Source organism: Thalassophryne amazonica, chromosome 14 (assembly GCF_902500255.1).
Source record: "Thalassophryne amazonica chromosome 14, fThaAma1.1, whole genome shotgun sequence".
Classification (NCBI taxonomy): domain Eukaryota; kingdom Metazoa; phylum Chordata; class Actinopteri; order Batrachoidiformes; family Batrachoididae; genus Thalassophryne; species Thalassophryne amazonica.
Genome location: NC_047116.1, coordinates 95068738 through 95075375, shown reverse-complemented (window position 1 = coordinate 95075375; position 6638 = coordinate 95068738).

Sequence of the window (6638 nt, the reverse complement as noted above, 5' to 3'; positions counted from 1 at the left end):
TGGGGACAGTGCCTCTGGATTGGCAGGACCGGGGTGGTGGTCCCTCTGTTTAAGAAGGGGGACCGGAGGGTGTGTTCCAAACTATAGGGGGATCACACTCTTCAGCCTCCACCGGTAAGGTCTATTCCAGAGTACTGGAGAGGAGACTTTGACCGATGGTTGAACCTCGGATTCAGGAGGAGCAGTGTGGTTTTCGTCCTGGTCGCAGCACACTGAACTAGCTCTACACGCTCCATCGGGTGCTCGAGGGTTCATGGGAGTTCGCCCAACCAGTCCACATGTTTTGTGCATCTGGAGAAGGCGTTCGACCGTGTCCCTCGGGGCACCCTGTGGGGGGTGCTCCGGGAGTACGGGGTCCGGGCTATCAGGTCCCTGTACGACCGCAGCAGGAGCTTGGTTCGCATTGCCGGTAGTAAGTCAAACCTGTTTCCAGTGCACGTTGGCCTCCGCCAGGGCTGCCCTTTGTCACCGGTTCTGTTCATTATTTTTATGGATAGAATTTCTAGGCGCAGCCAGGGTGTAGAGGGGGTCTGGTTTGGGAACCACAGAATCTCGTCTCTGCTGTTTGCGGACGATGTGGTTCTGTTGGCTTCGTCAAATCAGGACCTTCAGCGTGCACTGGGGCGGTTTGCAGCCGAATGTGGGGCGTCTGGGATGAAAATCAGCACCTCCAAATCCGAGGCCATGGTTCTCGACCGGAAAAGGTGCTTTGCCCTCTTCAGGTCGGTAGAGTGTCCTTGCCTCAAGTGGAGGAGCTTAAGTATCTCGGGGTCTTGTTCACGAGTGAGGGACGGATGGAGCGTGAGATCGATAGACGAATTGGTGCAGCATCTGCAGTGATGCGGTCACTGTATCGGACCGTCATGGTGAAGAGAGAGCTGAGTGGGGGGCAAAGTTCTTGATTTACCAATTGATCTACGTTCCGATCCTCACCTATGGTCATGAGATTTGGCTCATGACCGAAAGAACGAGATCGCGGGTACAAGCGGCCGAGATGAGTTTCCTCCCCAGGGTGTCTGGGCACTCCCTTAGAGCTAGGGTGAGGAGCTCGGTCACTCGGGAGGAACTCGGAGTTGAGCCGCTGCTCCTCCACGTCGAAAGGAGTCAGTTGAGGTGGCTCGGGCATCTTTTCCGGATGCCCCCTGGACGCCTCGCTGGAGAGGTGCTCCGGGCACATCCCATTGGGAGGAGGCCCCGGGGAAGACCCAGGACACGCTGGAAGGATTACATCTCTCGGCTGGCTTGGGAACACCTTGGGGTTCCCCCGGAGGAGCTGGGGGAGGTGTATGTGGGTCGGGAGGTCTGGGCGGCTTTGCTTGAGCTGCTGCCCCCGCGACCCAACTCCGGATAAAGCGGAAGAAAATGGATGGATGGATGGAAATTATGTTCATGTTTAATTTTTTTTTAACAATCAAATCACTCAGATCTACTTGATTGTCCCCACAGTGATAAAGTGCTACATTGGCTGCAAAATAAGATACTGTATATATACTGTATCTACAAAAGTAGAGTGCTTTGAGGAGTAGAGAAGCTTTGAGGTGGATAAAGAGTCCCTGTCCTGAGTCTGAAACCTGAAGAAAAAGTTCATCACCTCTGCCTTGATCATCCAAAGTGGTGAACTGTAACTTTCTTGTGACACTTTTCATCTTTTTTTTCTTTTTTTTTCTTTTTTTTTTTTAAGTATCCATAGAGGTACAGCTCTACTCCACAGCTGCTCTGTTTTTCTCTCCAGAACTCAAAATTAGTGTCTTTCGTTGATGTAGCCACACCCACCTAGTCTGTGTTCCTCATCTTCTTTCTCTTCATTCAATCTGTAATCCTCATTATGTGTGGCTTGTTATACATAATAATACATGTATAATATTGTATAAATTATGACAACAAGACTGGCTCATTGACAACTGTAAATAGTACTGGTCAGGAGATGTTCCATCCTTCCAACAAGCTTTCGTAGCTTAAAACTCAATCACAAAACTGTCAATCTAAAAATTTATGCATTATTACTGGGAGGACAAGGATCTGCCTGCTGAAAAGTCATGCATTTATAACATGTATACGACATGTATAAATGCCTTCCTTACTGAATTTTAGGTTTCAAGTAGGAAATGTACAGAAGCCCTGAAATGCTCACACCAACCACTAAATGGCAACAAAAGCTGTTCAAATGCGCAGCAATAGCTTGACTGTGTAGTCATTTGGGAAGTTAATTTTTAGTGAAATAAGATGGGCTGACAGTCATAAATCAACTTAGTTATGTCCCTCTGACCTTAGGGCAAAGATTACTTGTTTATGAATTTGGCCACCTTACTGAGAATAACCTCTATGAGCTGAGCAGTCTGCATTTAGAATGCACCAGTTTTACGAGACAGCTCTGCTTGCAGTGGATTCAGACACGACTGGGGTGATTCTTAGACTACGGCACTTATGTGCCTTTGATCATATTGTATGAAAAACAGAAAAAAGGGGAAAATTTACACTTTTATAGTTATCTTTACAATGAAAGTGTTTTTAAGAAATTGTTCTAGTAGTCTATGATGACTGTTCACCTTTTTTTCAGCTCATTATATGCAAATATTGCCGTTTTGTGCTTGTCCCACCCAGACGTTTGATCTTCAATGATAAAAATGAATGGTATAAAAAAAAACTTTTTCTAATGTTTAAAATATCTCTGAATAAAATATCAGTGAAATAATCAAACATAATTGGGGTATTCAATGTCATACAACTGTTGTGATTTTTTTTTAAACAAAATGTAGTTGTCCCACACTATTGCCGTAATTTCCACCACAACACTGTAATGTCCCTTTAAACAGTTTGTATGAAAGATTGTTTGTGTAGTTTCTATGGAGATAAACAGTGACATCAGAGCACATGTATATAGCGCCAAATCACAACAAACAGTTGCCCCAAGGCGCTTTATATTGTAAGGCAATGGTGTGGAAATTACATTTACAAGGCCAATAGTGCCCGTAGTTAAAGAATCACCCGACTACGGTTCTGTTGCTGTTGGATCTCGGTGCTGCGTTTGATATTGTGGATCATCATATTCTACTTGATAGGCTGGAGAATCATTTTGGGATTACTGGGAGTGCCCTTGCTTGGTTGGCATCATACGTGACCAGTTGTTCTCACTCTGTTTTGTACAGTAACACTATCTCTAACCTTGTGACATGAAATTTGGGGTTCCACAGGGGTCCGTCTTACGCCCCCTGCTTTTCTCCCTTTATATAGCACCCCTTGGGCACATATTGCAGCACTTTGAGATTACCATGCTGATGATACTCAGTTATACATGCAGATAACTGTGGTAATCTCACCACAGAAGATTGCCTTGCATCAGTGAGAAGCTGGATGTCGATCTAGAAACTCTGATAAGACTGAAATGATTGTTCTTGGTCCAGTGAGACATCGTCATCAATTTGACCAGTTAATGCTTGGCCTAGGCTCGTGTGTCATACATCACACTGACAAAGTGAGGAACTATTGGGGTAATTTTTGATCCTACGTTGTCCTTTGCCCTCCACATCAAAGATATTACGAGGACTGCTTTCATCTACCTGTGAAATATAGTGAAGATTGATTCACGTGTTTGTTTCTTCTTGGACTACCGCAGTGTTCTATTTTCTGGTTTACTGCAGTCCAGCATTAGGGCTCTCCAAACTGGTTTCAAAATGCTGCTGCCAGACTTTTGACACGAAGCAGAAGTTTGACCACTAAGGCGGGTCCTCTACAGTATTATGGCAAAAATAAAAATGTGACTTTCTTAAGGTGCTTCCTGACAAAATTACTCATCTTGATGAGAAAATGTTTTCTGCAAAATTTTATTTTGATACGATTATTCTAACCACTACCACACGCAGGGTAGAAATTGCAATATGTGATAATATCAGTGCAAGCCAGTAATAGTAATGAACCTGTTGACAAGTGAAACAACAATTGTTTCTGCTTTAACTGACCATACAGGAGAGATAAAAAGTATTACATCACTGTCCACCTACTACTTGGTGAAAATGGGGAGTGGCCTTTGGTTCAGATTTTCTTTGCCTCCAGGAACTACACTCAACAAAAATCTAAACGCAACACTTTTGGTTTTGCTCCCATTTTGTATGAGATGAACTCAAAGATCTAAAACTTTTTCCACATACACAATATCACCATTTCCCTCAAATATTGTTCACAAACCAGTCTAAATCTGTGATAGTGAGCACTTCTCCTTTGCTGAGATAATCCATCCCACCTCACAGGTGTGCCATATCAAGATGCTGATTAGACACCATGATTAGTGCACAGGTGTGCCTTAGACTGACCACAATAAAAGGCCACTCTGAAAGGTGCAGTTTTATCACACAGGACAATGCCACAGATGTTGCAAGATTTGAGGGAGCGTGCAATTGGCATGCTGACAGCAGGAATGTCAACCAGAGCTGTTGCTCGTGTATTGAATGTTCATTTCTCTACCATAAGCCGTCTCCAAAGGTGTTTCAGAGAATTTGGCAGTACATCCAACCAGCCTCACAACTGCAGACCACGTGTAACCACACCAGCCCAGGACCTCCACATCCAGCATGTTCACCTCCAAGATCGTCTGAGACCAGCCACTCGGACAGCTGCTGAAACAATCGGTTTGCATAACCAAAGAATTTCTGCACAAACTGTCAGAAACCGTTTCAGGGAAGCTCATCTGCATGCTCGTCGTCCTCATCGGGGTCTCGACCTGACTCCAGTTCGTCGTCGTAACCGACTTGAGTGGGCAAATGCTCACATTCACTGGCGTTTCGCACATTGGAGAGGTGTTCTCTTCACGGATGAATCCCGGTTCACACTGTTCAGGGCAGATGGCAGACAGCGTGTGTGGCGTAGTGTGGGTGAGCGGTTTTCTGATGTCAATGTTGTGGATCGAGTGGCCCATGGTGGCGGTGGGGTTATGGTATGGGCAGGCGTCTGTTATGGACGAAGAACACAGGTGCATTTTATTGATGGCATTTTGAATGCACAGAGATACCGTGACGAGATCCTGAGGCCCATTGTTGTGCCATACATCCAAGAACATCACCTCATGTTGCAGCAGGATAATGCACGGCCCCATGTTGCAAGGATCTGTACACAATTCTTGGAAGCTGAAAATGTCCCAGTTCTTGCATGGCCGGCATACTCACCGGACATGTCACCCATTGAGCATGTTTGGGATGCTCTGGACCGGCGTATACGACAGCGTGTACCAGTTCCTGCCAATATCCAGCAACTTCGCACAGCCATTGAAGAGGAGTGGACCAACATTCCACAGGCCACAATTGACAACCTGATCAACTCTATGCGAAGGAGATGTGTTGCACTGCATGAGGCAAATGGTGGTCACACCAGATACTGACTGGTATCCCCCCCCAATAAAACAAAACTGCACCTTTCAGAGTGGCCTTTTATTGTGGGCAGTCTAAGGCACACCTGTGCACTAATCATGGTGTCTAATCAGCATCTTGATATGGCACACCTGTGAGGTGGGATGGATTATCTCAGCAAAGGAGAAGTGCTCACTATCACAGATTTAGACTGGTTTGTGAACAATATTTGAGGGAAATGGTGATATTGTGTATGTGGAAAAAGTTTTAGATCTTTGAGTTCATCTCATACAAAATGGGAGCAAAACCAAAAGTGTTGCGTTTATATTTTTGTTGAGTGTAACTTTCATGCCACTCAACAACTTGCATCAGGTGGCGCTGCTGTTCATCCTTGGTCAGGATCTGATTGTAATCCTGGATAAGTGCAACTTCTCGCTCAGCAAAAACATTGACAGCAGCAACGTTATCCAGGACCTGCTGTGAGGACTGGAATGACGGGTCGTCCTCCCACTCTGAGGGTCCTTGATGAGGACGTGCATGTTGACAATGAAATGCCTCAAAAATGTCGCCTGAGGCGGATGGAACAAACTCTGCCACGAATGTATCCAGCCCAGAACTCAAAATGTCACCGCACGTCACAAAAAAACAACAGGGGCCGGGCTGGCAGTGGTTATTATGTTTAAATTTCATCCAATTTATTTTTACCTCTAAAGGAACCAAAAAATGAAGCAGCACCTTGAAAAAGCTGAGGTTTGTTTTTTTGGGACCACCCTAGTGCAGGACTTTTTTGTGTCCTAAGGTTAAAAGTCTGCAGGCCTTCTCTTACCGTGCGCCTGTCCTATGGAATGATCTCCCTGCAGAGATAAAATAGTCAGATTCGACGTATCTCGCTCTGCTGCTGTAGTATGGAACGGTGCTTCCTCTCCTCTTAAATCATCTTATTAACAGTAGAACAGGTCTCAGCCTCACTACATCTAAATTCTGGGTCTGTTAGTGAAGCTCAGTTCCAGCTGCTGTGACCACCTTATTATTCTCTGTGCTTCTCTGTTGACTTGCTGCTGGTGAGTTAAAGCCTCAGGTGCAGTGATTTCCAGCTGATTCTGCTGACGACGCCTTTGATGATGGATCATACCATTCAGCTGAATGGTATGATCCATCATTCACCTCATGAAATATTTGTACCATTGAACTCATAAACATTCATTATTTGTATAGTTGCTCTTCTCTTTTTTCAGTTTGTAAAAAATTGGTAACACTTTGTAAAAAACAAACAACAAACCTGTTACTGTTAGAATGGTCTAA